At 37.3% G+C, this 15,744-nt stretch overlaps 1 long non-coding RNA gene across 3 annotated transcripts in view; it reads left to right on the forward strand.

Moving 5' to 3' along the window:
• LOC115943768 (uncharacterized) overlaps nt 1–15,744 on the forward strand; it is a 32,415-nt gene that overhangs the window by 1,149 nt on the left and 15,522 nt on the right. Inside the window, exon 1 of one of the 3 annotated variants that reach the window (XR_004078367.2) lies at nt 30–2,831. The exons of the other annotated variants lie outside the window; for them this stretch is intronic. This is a non-coding gene — a long non-coding RNA (uncharacterized LOC115943768). Of the gene's footprint in view, nt 1–29; nt 2,832–15,744 lie in introns of those variants that run through there. 3 annotated transcript variants of the gene reach the window in all.

The following is a 15,744-nucleotide window of genomic DNA, read 5'->3' on the forward strand; positions in this document are numbered from 1 at the left end:
GTGACACATTTCAGCCTTGCGTCACAGAGGTAACAGTCTTAACTGGCAAGGCCCAATCAGGGTACCAGACTGTGAGGTTGAACTTACAGGCTTGCCGGTCGTATCAACAGACTTGAGGCCTTTTCCTTCACATGTGCAAGTATATGTGAATTCGTTTTCATGTCTCAAAATTCAAAAGGTTACAAAGGGCATTCGTATAGTGAAAAGAGCCCACCCATCACCAGAAGCTTTCCAGTTCAGCAGCAGTTAAAATTCTCATGATCCCCCTGAGATATTCTGTGAACATAAAAGCAAATAATTATGAATTACCTTTTTTACACATGTGTAAATTATGTTTTTAGTTTAACATAAATTGGAGTTTGGTTCGTGTCCGTACATAAAGTGTTGGCTTTCCTTCTACCCAGCTGCATACCGATCCATTGTTGGAATGTACCGTAATTTATTAAACCAGCCCCATAAAAATTGATATTAAGGTTATTTCTCATCTTACTATAATATTCAGTGCCACAATGAAAAGCTCTGGAAATTGGTCACATCTGGAGAATGAAACAGAATTGGAAGTGCTAGATCCAAATGTGTGCATTTGTAATTTAGCTAATTCTAAATTGCTCTTTATAGAATCTGTGCTAATTTGTACTCTTACCAGCAAATATGAGAGTCCCTTTTTGTCCACACCATCCTGTCAAAATTGCACTTAAGAATTAAGCTCCAAGTTGAAGCAGAAGATCCCAAGCCCACCAAAAATTTCTATGTCATACACATCTGCCTTATTTTCTCTGGTTTTCTTTGTTTGGATTTGAGATCTGCCCATCCAGGACCCACTTTTGGAAACTGGAAAGATGATGTAGGCCAAGAGCATCCTCTGTAACATTTTCTTCCAGTTAATAGGAAAAGTTAGTAACATCTCACTCCCATTCTGTTCTCATTACTCTAAGTTCTTATATTCTGGCTGCTCAGCATTGATTTAAATTCTGATTCCAACAGTGTTTCATTGGTGAAATTGAACTCCAATTCCCATCACCGAAGATTCAAATTGTGCCTGATCAGCCTCCAGACACCTGAGCCAAGAGACAGATTTGCAGTAATATGATTAGGGTTAGAGGTAACAAACATAAGGTCCAGAGCAGAATATGTTAATATCTTGGCTTAAAATTTCAAAAAAATCTTCCACTGTAAAAATGGTGGCTGAATATGGATAGAAGGGAGGACACTTGTCATTTAAACATGAGCCAAGATAGTAATAGACAACAAACGTATTTATAACTTTGACAGTCTACCTATTCAGATAATTAAAGGGCGGAGTTAAACACTTGAAAGTTATTTTGCTGCACAAGCAAGCCAAAGGTCCTTTTATAGAGGTTTTAGATCTTGTGGAAATTAAATTCCTGAAACTGAATAGCTGCTTTGGTTGCCTATCAGCCAGTATATTATCCAAACTGATGATTTTATAAAATGCTTCTGTGCTTTGAGTATTAAACAGACTAATTTGTTTGTTGCATATAGTCTGTCATCACCATTTAATTTTGGAAGGTCTTTAGTATTCTGGGAAAACAGAAACAGCTTACATAGAACTGTTCCATCAGTCATTTTGTTTGAATCAATAAGTTAGTTCAATTCTTTTTAAAAAGTCATCTTTCCAGGCAATAATTCTGATTGTTTTTTTTCCCCCACCGAATTGTGACTTTGCATGGGTTAATTGACCCATAAATTCAGATAAAATAGGCAAACCAGTTTCGGGTTTTTTTGCTGACTCAGTATTCGACTCCGTAGTCTAGAACAATGGTTACGAAATGCAAGTCTATGAACCTGTGAAAAGTTTTCCCTAGTCAGCTGCCAAATGAGAAGAGTAAAAACAGTCTGTCTGTGAAGAGTAGCCAGATGTCCTTTCTTGGGGAAAAAATGTTCCTTTATTTTGAGATTGTCTTTCTCTTTCCATGTTAAGATACTAAAATCTCTTTCCTTCTATGAAACAATGATGATGTTATATGATAGTGTGTATGTTTGTTTTTGCATTCTTATTTGGCAAACTAAAAAGTAAAAGCCATGAATCCTAAATTTTTTGTTTTATCTAAAAATTTTATTTTTTATTTTTTTGAAGCAAGGTTTATTGAGGGATAGCAAAGTGATAGTACAAAGCTCCCAAGGAGGGAGGGGACCTGAAGGGGTTGCCCTAAAAATTGTATTTGGCAGGTGAAATCTCATAATCTAGGAATCCCTGATCTAGGAATTTTTCTTTTCTTTCTAAAGCTATAACTCAATAATTCTATTCTGGAAAAATCATTTAGTTATTTAAATATCTTTAGAGCTTGCTGTGCTGAAGGCAGTTCTACATTAACTTAAAGTAAAATGTAAGCTTCACGGGAGAAGATATTTTATGTTTTGTTCACTGCCATCTTCACAACACATAGAATAGCACCTCATACACAATAGATAATAAATATTTGTTGACTGAATAGTACTGTACATTCTTTTTATTTAATTAGTGATAAATATTTCATCCTATGTTGATACAAATTACATTTTCTACAGCTTACATCTGATTATTCTCAAAACAAGATTGCAATACATTTGTTATAAATTCCTGGGTAGGTATAAATTCCTGATCCAAGATGAGCCAATCAGATTCTCCCAAGATTTTGCACTTGAAACTAAGACAACGAGTCCCCGCTTGTGGCTAGAATTGCAATGAACTCAAGAGCCCAAGGGAAGCCATAAATTACCATGTCAATTCAAAAGCTGAGAAAACTAGTCTGTGTAGCAGAAGAGAAGAATGAAGCAGATGTGCTAAAAAGCAGAAGGCAAAATAGCATGACATTTTTTTCCCAAGAAAGGTAAGACAAAATAGCAGAAGACAAAATAGCATTCTTGTGCCTTTCCTGGTTCTTGTTCTCAATGCTTCTTGAAGCAGGACTGTACTCCTGTCTGTGGGCCCCTGAGATCCAGAATCTTTAGAGTAGATTTCTTTTGATTTTGTTGCTGTTGAGGTTGTTTTATTGTTTGTGTGGGTTTGCTTAAAGTACTTCACATTTATTTCCACTAGAATCAAAGAACCCTAGGACCAAAGAATTCTAACAAAATAAACAAGAGTTATTTTAATTTTGTAGTAATGTTAATTTTATCTGTGCAATTTATACAATTGTGGGTATTTTTTTTCTTTCAAGATTTTATTTAAATTCAACTTGGTTCACATATAGTGTAGTATTAGTTTCAGGGGTAGAATTTAGTGATTCATCAGTTGCATATAACACCCAGTGCTCATTCCATCAAGTGCCCTCCTTAATGCCCATCACCCAGTTACCCCATCCCCCCACCCACCTCCCCTCCAGCAACCCTCAGTTTGTTTCCTATAGTTAAGAGTCTCTTAGAGGTTTGCCTTCCTCTCTGATTTCATCTTATTTTATTTTTCCTTCCCTTCCCCTATATTCATCGGTTTTGTTTCTTAAATTCCATGTATGAGTGAAATCAAATGGTATTTGTCTTTGACTGACTTATTTCGCTTAGCATAATACCCTCTAGTTCCATTCACATTGTTGCAAATGGCAACATTTCATTCTTTTTGATGGCTGAGTAATATTCCATTGTACACATATACCATACCTTCTCTATCCATTCATCAGTTGATGGACATCTGGGCTCTTTCCATAGTTCGGTTATTGTGGACATTGCTGCTGTAAACATTGGGGTACATGTGCCCCCTTTGAATCACTATGTTTGTATATTTGGGGTAAATACCCAGTAGTGCAATTGCTGGGTTGTAGGGTAGCTCTATTTTTAACTTTTTGAGAAACCTCCATACTGTTTTCCAGTATGGCTGTACCAGCTTGCATTCCCACCAACAGTGTAGGAGGGTTCCCCTTTCTCCACATCCTCGCCAACATCTGTTGTTTCCTGAGTTGTTAATTTTAGTCATTCTGTCTGGTGTGAGGTGGTATCTCATTGTGGTTTTCATTTGTATTTCCCTGATGATGAGTGATGTTGAGCACTTTTTCATGTGTCTGTCAACCATTTGTATGTCTTCTTTGGGGAAATGTCTGTTCATGTCTTCTGCCTATTTCTTGATTGGCTTTTTTGTTTTTGTTGAGTTTGATAAGTTCTTTATATATTTTAGATACTAGCCCTTTATCCATTATGTCATTTGCAAATAACTTCTCCCATTCTGTAGGTTCCCTTTTAGTTTTGTTGATTGTTTCCTTTGCTGTGCAGAAGTTTTTATCTTGATGAAGTCCCAATAGTTCATTTTTGCTTTTATTTCCCTTGCCTCCGGAGACATGTCCAGTAAGAATTTGCTATGGCTGAGGTCAAAGAGGTTGCTGCCTGTGTTCTTCTCTAGGATTTTGATGGATTCACATTTAGGTCTTTCATCCATTTTGAATTTATTTTTGTGTATGGTGTAAGGAAGTGGCCCAGTTTCATTCTTCTGCATGTAGCTGTCCAATTTTTCCAACACCATTTGTTGAAGAGACTGTCTTCTTTATTACATTGGATATTCTTTCCTGCTTTGTCAAAGACTAGTTGACCATAGAGTTGAGGGTTCATTTCTGGGTTCTCCATTCTGTTCCATTGATCTATGTGTCTGTTTTTGTGTTAGTACCATGCTGTCTTGATGATTACAGCTTTGTAATAGAGCTTGAAGTCCAGAATTGTGATGCCTCCAGCTTTGCTTTTCTTTTTCAACATTACTTTGCCTATTGAGGGTCTCTTCTGGTCCCATACAGAGTTTAGAATTGTTTGTTCTAGCTCTGTGAAAAATGCTGGTGGTATTTTGGTAGGGATTGCGTGTGTGTGTGTTTTAAGTTTAGCTGCTTAATAACTCTTTAGCTTTACTGTAATTTTTTAGAGAGGAGTTTTCTTTTTTCTCTATTGTTAAGATATCCATACAGATATGTTCATTGGCATTTAAGTCACAAGCAAAAGTGAGGAAAGCTCTTTATCTTGCAAGTCTGTAGTTATTACAAGTACAGAGAAACAAGTAGCTCCATCCAGAGCATATGAACGATCCAATTAAAAATGTTAGAAAATTTCTAAATTATTTGTCTCAAACTCTATTGAAATATAGTCATTGGATCTACTTTCATAAGATTATCTTTTCTATCAAACCATTATTAATGGAATCCAGATTTAAAAGATTCAGGCTTTTAAAAGTTAATAGTTTTTTTTGCCACATTAGAATTGTCAGTAGAGAGATAATCAACTTTTAAGAATGTTTTAGCAATTCAACTCTAGTGGCTATTCCTTCATTTTCTGAAATGACAGTTTCTTCAACAAAAGAAAGTGAAATTTCTTTTCATCCAAATTTAGAGTGTCATAATAAAAGTAAACAATGTTTTATTTCCTTGCATGGAAATATTGGGCTTATTCAGTATTTTTAAAATACATCTGCTATTTAGACCAGGTAATTCTATTATTATCCATTTATTCAACGAATCTTTTTGAGCATCTACTATGTTCTAGGCATTGTGTGAGGCAATAAGAAACAATAATGAGCAAGACAGATGTGTTCTTTCTCCTTCCAGACCTATAGTCAGGTGCTGGAGACATAATAAACAAGTAAATAAAAATTAATTACTACTTGCAGTTAATATTATGAAGAAATCAATAGGGTACTATAATTTAAGAAGCACAAATATAAAATGATAGAAATTTTAATTTGATTCATTTCTTCCCATGTGCCAATGACCATTTAAGTATCTTTATCATCAGTAAATATGTAAGAATTTCTAGGATTGAGGCAGAACATTTTCCTTCAAGATGATTACAATTACTAGCTCCAGGATGACTCCTTGAGTAAACTCTTCTTAAAATATTTCATGTAAAATGAGGAGTAATTGAAATCACTTTATCCAGGTCTGTATTTTACATTTATTTTTTTTAAAGTAATCTCTATACCCAATATGGGGCTCGAACTCACCACCCCAAGATCAAGAGTCCCATGCTCCTCTGAGCCAACCAGGCACCCGCATATTTTATTTACATTTCTACTATTACTCTGTGAAAGAGTGTAATTTGCAGTCATAGTACAGATATGATATTTATATTACATTCATAGTGGACACTTTATGAATGCATCTAAGAACTATATTACCAATACAAAAGCAAAAATAGCAATTCAGCCTCTCTGAAAGAACTCATTTGTGTTAGCTCAATACCATTCATACATTACTGTCTGTCCTACTTGCGGCAGAAATGAAAAGAAGATACATTATTAAAAACAACAGAGTTATAAGTATCTCTTCCAGGTATAAAAGACAATGTTTCTTCTGTGTTATTGAGTGTTACTAGAGGGCAGCAAAGTGTATAAGAAACATACTAACCTGGGGCGCCTGGGTGGCTCAGATGGTTAAGCGTCTGCCTTCAGCTCAGGTCATGATCCCAGGGTCCTGGGATCGAGTCCCACATCGGGCTCCCTGCTCCTTGGGAGCCTGCTTCTCCCTCTGCCTCTCTCTCTCTCTGTCTCTCATGAATAAATAAATAAAATCTTTAAAAAAAAAAAAAAAAGAAACATACTAACCTTAGAGTACAATTACATTAGAGAAGAACCAAATCAAGCTTCCAATTCCTTAAAAATTAAGTGGACTTTTATTTTATTTTAAAGATTGATTGATTGATTTAGACAGAGAGAGAGTGGTGGGGAGGGGCAGATGGAGAGGGAGAGGAAGTCCCAAGCAGACTCCACGCTGAGCACAGAGCCCAATGTTGGGCTGGATCTCAAGACCCTGAGATCATGACCCGAACTGAAACCAGGAGTCAGATACCTAACCAATTGTGCCCCCCAGGCACCTCAATTAAGTGGGCTTCTAAAAATAACCTTTCTCTAATTATAAAAGTGCTACCTAACTATTTAGAAATTCAGGAAATGCAGAACAAAAGAAAGAATCACTTACAGTCTTAACACTTAATTTTTGATGCATTTCCTTCCAGAATTGTTTTATGAACATTCATTCATTCTTCATGGCTTCATCATTCCAGTACATAATCTACTTGGAGTTAGTTCTCCGCTCCTCTCACCTTTAATAATCATATCCATGGCTTTGGCTTGCTACCATGATTGCACTTTGGACCTTCTCCAAGTCACTGGGGAGTTACTGGGTGTCTTCCAGGAATTTTATCATTTCCGTCGTTCCAGTCTGCTTACTCTACCTCCAGTCCAATGAACCCATCACTGTTCACTGCTCATTCTCTTCCCCCTGCCTTTGTTTCCCTCCTTTTCTAGGTTGGATTTCCTGGGGCAAGATTATAGTCAGCCCCTTGCCACAACTTCAACCCTCTTCCCCCCTCTTCCTTTGTTATACTCACCCAGCAAAACTCTAGCCATAGTTGAGGCAGACTTTTCTGTATCTGTTCCTGACTACCTAACATTCCTGGTTCTGTTTTAAATGGACTGCAGACTTCAGATGGTTGCTAAAAACATTTTCCTTTATAATACATTGTTGTAATATGCCTTTCTGTCTGAGTCAGGTAAGTAAAGTAGCCAAGTCATATGTAAAGGTATATGAAATTTTAATAATATAATTAATGAGCTCAAATGTATAGATAAACTAATAGAATTATGTACTCTCCAGAGACTATTTAATCATCTATTTCATCTGTGAAACATTTATAAATAGCAATCATTAACCTGGCTACAATTAAAAAAAAAAAAAAGACAACCTGAACAAATTCTTCATAGGGCACATTCTTCAACCAGAGAAAAAGTTACATGACAAACCAAATTCAAAAGGTGATCAACCCTTCCTAATTTAAATTCTTTAAAAAGCCTTGACTACTTGGGAGTTAATGAGCAGTGACCTAAATCTCTAAATTGAAGAAGAAATAAAATATGATATGTTACCTAAAAACTCTAAAATTAATAAAAATGCTGATAGTTGCCTATAAAAATATATGGAACACAGTTGTAAAGGTGTACTTGGAGAATAGTGTATAACTTCAAACCATTTGTGATTACAAAAGTTGTGATAGGAATAAATTATCTAACCTCAGAAATGACAAAACAAAACAAAACCCTAGCAAAACAATTAAAGAATGCGGGGAATAGGAATATTCAAAGAGAAAACTGTGATCAATAAATTAGAAAAAAATGAAAACCAAAATGTAGGAATTATAAAGAAATTATAAAGAAAAACACAAGCCTGATTTTAAAAAGCAATACAAAATACACACACTACCTACAACTTTAGATATAACCAGAGATAAGGAAGAGCCAAATTAATTATGAGAAGATGTTATATGGAATTCTACAGAAAATGTACTTTCTAGCAAAATACATGTTTCATAAAACTGACTTAAGAAGAGCCTAATGGCTCTTAACAAACCAATAAGCAAAAAGAAGCAGGAAAAATATTAAAGAGATAGAGTTTGCATTAAAGATGTGGGAATGACCACAAAGTTGTTACTAGTCTTTTTTCCCATCACCCCAGTGAAACCATGACGAAGGAGATGAAAGAGCCTTCTGCACATGAGGGATTTCAATACATTTAGCCAGTATTTTTAATCTGTGTCCTGGTAAGTTTCCTCTCCCATACCATGAGACTAGTGCATCACTTCTTCTCAAAGCCCTTCATGTGTTCCCAACTAATAACTACATAACTCTGCTGAAAAGTTCAGCTCTTCACTCATGCTCATGTAAATAAAAAAAGAATCCTTCTTCCTATCTAAGATTAATCTATCAAGATGTGCACTGTATTCTCTTTCTTTAAGGACTTCACTCCATTGGCTATCCCCTCCCTCTTCTGCTTCCCGTCAGCACACACACCTACTTTAGTAAGTTCCGTCCTAGAACTTCCTTGGACATCTGGCTCCAGGTCCTTTTCTCTGGTCTCCTTCACGGCTGAACTTCATACATTTGTCTCTACTCACGGCCAGCACATGCTCATCTCCCATTCATTCCTCAAACCTCTCCAGTCTGACTTCTGTCTCCACGACTCTGCTAACACTCCTCTTTCAAGGCCACCAAATGACTTACCTCTTGCCAATCCAGAGGATGCTTCTATGTTCATCTTATTTGACCTTTCAACCTTCAAACCAACTGACCCCACTCTCATACTTGAAACATTGTCCTCTCAGTGGTGATTATACAATCTCTTCTCAACTTCATGTTCAGTGATGTCACACTATAGCTTGAAATTGGCCAAGGCAGGAGTATTTACACCATGGAAATCAGCAAATGCCTCAAATCAGATTTCTTTTTCCCGGAAAGCTGGTTATTAAACATTTAGCAGAATACCACTGCTTCAAAAACACCCAGGCTCATGTTATCTCCCCTTTCACTAACCTTGCCAGCCCTTTAGGGGATCTCCTGTAAGTAATCACTAAGTATTCAAGTGCTTTGTTGTTTGATCCTGGATCATTTTTCTAATCTCTTGTTAGATGATTAAATTAAACCCTATGGCTTTAATTTTTATCATGATAAGGATGACTTTAGGCCTGTGACCAATATGGACCAGGCAGTTGAATTGAATGAAGTAAATTGAAGTTGAATTCAGCTAAGTGGCAAAGAAGTAGTCTCCTTTTGAGAAATTACCCCTGGCTTGCCCTAAGCCCAAATAGATGCTTGAATGCCTAACCATGGGATACCAAGTGACAATGTGATCTAGCTGCCCTGATGAACTAAAGTTATCTGATCTACTAAAACATAAAGTTGGGCATGCAAAACAGCCCTCTAAAATTTAGTGGAAGTAGTACACATGGGATTGGATGCTAGCAGGTCTTGAAGACACTGTTCCCTGTGCTTTGTCTCTTGTACTCTTGATGTATTGCTACCTATCCTTGGAAGCATACCTATGGCCTCTTGAGGTATTCCCAATGACCAGTTGATTAAGGAAGAAAAAATTCAACTCTAGTTTACATATGGTTCTACATGATGTGCTGACGCTGCCTACAGTGGGCTTTGTAGCATTAGCCCCAGTCAGGAGTGGACATGAAGGAAGCCATGAAAGGGGATCCTCCCAGTTCATCTGGGTGCCTGCTTTGCTGGGGAAAAGCATGGCTAGAAGAACAGATCTATTCTGACTCATTATATAGTCACTAATGGTTTGGCTTTTCAGCTGGGGTTCCTCAAGAGAATTAGCCTTGATGTCCTAAAGGCATCCATTTTATGTAATAAATTAGCTTATCCTTTATTTTGTTGTTCTTACGCATCTAGAATTAACTTATCTTGTATGCATCTAGGTATGTTCCATCTTAGGAGAATTAAGAAATCATTTTTCTATATAGTTTAATTATCTTGCAGAGGCCAGAGTAAGAAAGGTTGGGGTGAATGCTCAGGAACTTGGAAGGAATTAGACAAGGTGATGTGGGCATGAGTGATATGAATAGACTCAGAATAAGCACAAGTAGGGAGATACTTGTGTCTATGTAAATACTGCAGAGTCCCCCCACCAAAAAGGATGCTCTCGATAATCAGGTGGATCAGATGACTCATTCTATGGATTCCAGTCTACCTCTTTCTCTAGCTACTCCAGTGCTTATTACATAGTGGCCCTCTGAACAAAATAGCCACAGGGTCAAGGATGAAGGTTTTGCATGGATTCATCAATGTGGACTTCCTCTCACCAAAACTGATCTGTTTAGTGCCCAACCTGTCAACAGCAGAGACCAATGTTGATCCCCCAATATGAAACATTCCTTGGGAGGACCAGCCATTTTCATTATACTAGACCCTTCCCATCATTAAGGGAAAGCAATTTGTCCCGAGATGCTTATTCTATGAATTTTTTTCCCCTGTCTATGATGGTTGATTTTATGTGTCAGCTTGACTAGGCTAAGGGATGCCCAGATTGCTGATAAAACGTTATTTCTGGGTATGTCTGTGAGGGTGTCTCCCATAGAGATAAGATCACCCTTGCCAATGTGGGTGGGCATCATCCAATCCGTTGAGGGCCTGAATAGGACAAAAAGAAGGGGAAAAGTTGATACACTCTCTCTGCTTGAGCTGGGACATCCATTTTCTCCTGCCTTTTATAGCTGCTAATTTTTCCCCAATCCAGAATCCAGTAAAGATTGTGTTTTACATTCAGTTGGCATAGCTAGTCTCCTTTATTCTAGAAAAGTCCCCCATCACTCGCTAGCTTTTTTTTTTTTTTTAGTTTTCATGACATTGGTATTTTTAGAGTCCAGTCCAGCTTTTTGAGTTTTTTTTTCCCCATTTTTATTTTTGCAGACTGTGCCTTAATTTGGATTTGAATTAGATGTAGGCTTAACAGTTTTAACAAGAATACTACATAGGTAATGTTGTGCCTGCTCCCTGTATTCTTTCTTGTGATAGTACAGACTCATGAAATCTTTGCGAATCAATATGCTGTAAACCATTCCTGTAATTGATCATACTGATGCTCAGATGGTCCCTCTTATGGCCAGTGGAATCCTTTAGGCTGGCTCCTGTATTTTTTTTTGGATACATTCCCATCAATTTATTGAGCTTTTCTTTCTTTCTCTCACAATAAGATATTCCAGGCTCACCTTATACTTTTGCTACCCTGATACCCTGGAATCAGCCATTTCTTCAAGGACCTATTTTGTTGTTGTTCCTGTTGTTTGTTTGTTTTAATGGGGAATGGTTTTGAGAAACCAAAATTTAGGTATTGGTGTGTTCTTGCCCTAGGGATGTCATTGCTTCTTGGGCCTCTCTCTGGATAAAGCTAAGTAATGTATGTGTTAAAAATCATGAGTTTGTGATACCTTTTAGTTCCAGACCCAGGAACCTGCCATTCCTCCCTTTAATTCATATTCTTCCTGTTAGAACTCTGGGTCCCCCAAAACCTTCCATATATTTACTCTTTTGCACAATCCTATAATACACACAAAATAGTTTCAGAATTGTGCCTATACTCCTAACAAGCCTAAGTAAAATTCATAATTTATTTGCAGTTTTTAAAACTAATATTGTTTTATATCTTTTGTTTCAAAATGTTTAAAATAAACGTGTTTAAAATGTTTTAAATAAACGTGACAAAATGTTTACATTTGTCAATTCTGGATGACAATTACATGGGTATTAGTTATATTATTCATTCTTTTCTTTTTAAAACTTTTTATTGCAGTACAATGTGATTTTTAAAAAGTGCATTTCTTCTAGGAGAATGGCTAGATGAGTTTCTACAAGTTGACATATGTGTATTTGTAGGGGAAGGTGCTTATGGTAGATACAAAGAAGGAAAATTGGCTTCTAGCTTTTATGTGTTTTAAGATACATTCCTAAATTGTACTTAAAAGTGGCTGTACCAGTTTATTATCCCACCAACATTGTATGAGAATATCTATTTGCCTACAAGTAAGACAAAACTTTTCATTAAGTAGCCTTTTTTTTTGCCAGTTGAATAGATGAAATAGCAGTGTCCCATTGCATTGCTCTTAGTTCCCTTAGTAGAGGCAATTTTTTTCTTCGATTATTGGCTATTTGAGTGTCATCTCATGTGAATTGCCTGTTTATTTACTTCCCTGTTTTTATTTTTTTATTTTATTTTTTATATTTTTATTTTTTTTTTAAGATTTTATTTATTTATCTGACAGAGAGAGAGAGACAGCAAGAGCAGGAACACGAGCAGGGGGAGTGGGAGAGGGAGAAGCAGGCTTCCCGCCAAGCAGGGAGCCCGATGCGGGGACCATGACCTGAGCCGAAGGCAGACGCTTAATGACTGAGCCACCCAGGCGTCCCTACTTCCCTGTTTTTAAATGGATTGTTGATCTTTTTCTTCCCCATATTTTAGAGTTGTTTGTAGTTTCATTTTACTATTATCCAACTTAACATTACGATGTTGGGTAGGAGGTCAGGCTGTAGCTTTAAGGAGTAAGCACTTGTTCCAGCATTTGTTTATATAAAAATACTCTTACTGGGTTTTCCCTATTACAAAAGTGATTGTATGTTTATTCAAAAAAGTTTAGGAAATCAAGATGCTCAGGAGGGAGAAAATGAAACTCACTTTTAATATTATCACCCAGATACAGTACCATTAATATTTTAGTGTGTATCCTTCTGATCTTTTTTTTCCCCCTCTGCACACCAGTTATTAAATTTCCTTTCCCATGGATTTGTGATTTTATTCTTAACATGTGCTGATTTTTTAAAATGGGGGATCTGGGGTCACCTGGGTGGCTCAGTCGTTGAGTGTCTGCCTTTAGCACAGGTCATGATCCTAGGGGCCTGGGATCGAACCCCGCATCGGGCTCCCTGATCTGCGGGAGGCCTGCTTCTCCCTCTCCCACTCCCCCTGCTTGTGTTCTGTTGCTCGCTGTGTCTCTCTCTGTCAAATAAATAGATAAAATCTTTAAAATAAAATAAAATGGGGTATCTGTTTTTGAGCTGTTATTACCACTTTACTTATTCGTCTGTGTGGTGATGTACCTGTATCATTTAAATTGGCGAAGCGTTATGATGCACTGGGCTCTGTGCAGAGCCAGCCCCGCCCCCTCAGTGCTTTTCTGGAGGCTACATCAGGTGGCCTGATGACACTTGTGTGTCATTCTGAGTTGTGAGTTGTGACTACGGACTCTGCTAAATTTGAAATGCATTAAAAATTTGAACAGGAAAAGGGCTCAGCATAAAACAACTTTTTGTTTTCACATCATTTTTCCTGTAACAAATCAGATTTACAAACGTATTCCTGTACATTCTGGAGAAAGAGATCCTGAAGTTATTAGTAAGCAACTCTGGGAAATGGAAATTGATTGCCCTTCTCTCATTTTTAATTTAATGTGTGTAAAATGCTGTTAATATCCGGGAAACAAACTGAGGGTTGTGGAAAGGGAGGTGGGGGGGATGGGTAACTGAGTGATGGGCATTAAGGAGGGCACGTGATGTGATGAGCGCCAGGGTTATGCGCAACTGATGAATTATTGAACATTATATCAAAACTAATGATGTACTATATGTTGGCTAATTGAATTTAAATTTAAAAAATGCTGTTAATAGCTTTTCTGGATTCTTTTGTTCTTCTTTTCAGGAGCCCTTCATAGCTTAACTCAAGAGTTTTAACCCCTAATTCTTTTTTTCTCATAAGGCCTTAGATTCCTTACTCCCCTAACCCCCAATCTCCCATCTAAGGGCTTTTAGGATCCTGACTCTAGATGTTGAAGAGTGAGCTACTGCATGGGAGGGGAGGGAAAATTTCCTAAAATTCCCACCGGTAGCTCTGAAAAATGAGGAAATGAGGCATATCAATATTGCAAGCGGGGGCGCCTGGGTGGCTCAGTCAGTTGGGCGTCTGACTCTTGATTTCAGCTCAGGTCATGATCTCAGGGTCCTGAGATCGAGCCCAGTGGCAGGCTCCATGCCCAGCAGGGAGTCTGCTTGAGATTCTCTGTCTCTCCCTCTGCCCACCCCCACCCCCATGAGCGCATGTGCCCACGCACACACACACACATTCTCTCTCTCTAAAATAATAAATAAATCTTAAAAAAAAAAGTACTGAAAGTGATCTTCCACAACCCTGAGGTCATTGTCTTCACTCCATTCCTTCTGCGTCTCTTTCTACCAGTCAGTGGGGCACTGGGGCTCTCTTGCATTGGCTCACCAGAGCTGACTGTTAACTTTTCAGGAATTTTGCAAGCTGGTTGTTAGTCATTATTAAAAATTAAATTATAGAAACTTACGATTAGGGCGCCTGGGTGGCTCAGTCGGTTAAGCGACTGCCTTAGGCTCAGGTCATGATCCTGGAGTCCCTGGATCGAGTCCCGCATCGGGCTCCCTGCTCGGCAGGGAGTCTGCTTCTCCCTCTGACCCTCCCCCCTCTCATGTGCTCTCTCTCTCTGTCTCTCTCTCTCAAATAAATAAATAAAATCTTTAAAAAAAAAAAAGAAACTTGCGATTAATTGTATAAAAAAACAAAGATAATCCTCAAAACTCACCACTTCTTAATTCTACTGCATTTTACTATTATTTATGCTCTTGGCATTATTTTTGCCTATTGCATCTGTAGGTAGAAATACTATCTAGTCATGTCCTACTGTGCATCTTTGCCCAACTCTGTGTTCAGTGGCTTCTCTTGGTAGCTTGAAATTGGCTATGATGTCAGTATTTACACCACTAACATTGAAAAACACTACATATCAGGGTTTGATTTGTTGTTTTGTTGAGTGTGCTGGAGAAAACGTTAACAATGCAGATTAAACTTAAACGTGTATCATTTCAATAGCTTTAACATTCTGAATAGTCCTCCAAGTTAAGGAAATATTCCTCCAGTATTTGAAAAATATTTGATTCAACAAAGAATTTACCTACATCATTGACTAGCAAATGACATTCCCACAAAAATCTTTGTTAATTTTTCTCTTATTCCTAATGTAAGTAAAAATATCAGCCAACATTCATGCCAGAACTATACTCATGCATCAATCACAACCCTAGGTTCGCTTTGGATATAAGAATTTGCCAAAAACCACCTAAAGCATTCTTTGGGAATTAATTATATACATAGAGTTTATAATAAAGAATACAGTATATTTTATTATCATTTTGTAAATTGTGTGATATACATCCTTTATATCAGCAAAATTTATAATAAACTTATGTACATATGTATCTATGTACTTTTTTTTTTTTTTTTTGGAGAGCTGGTGGTTAAACTTTTACCAGCACACCACTGATCAGAGGTGACAAATGGCCAGACCCAAGCTTAAGGGGACCACTGACGTGGTTTGTTTGACCACACAGTGTTACTGAAAGCAACAAACAAACAAAAAAGCAAAATAGTGTGCCAACATTTACAAATTATGAGATTTCACACAAAAACCTGGAATTCCTAATTTTCTTGA

This window comes from Leptonychotes weddellii, chromosome 1 (assembly GCF_054177405.1).
Source record: "Leptonychotes weddellii isolate Sample4059 chromosome 1, ASM5417740v2, whole genome shotgun sequence".
NCBI classification, from domain to species: Eukaryota; Metazoa; Chordata; class Mammalia; order Carnivora; family Phocidae; genus Leptonychotes; species Leptonychotes weddellii.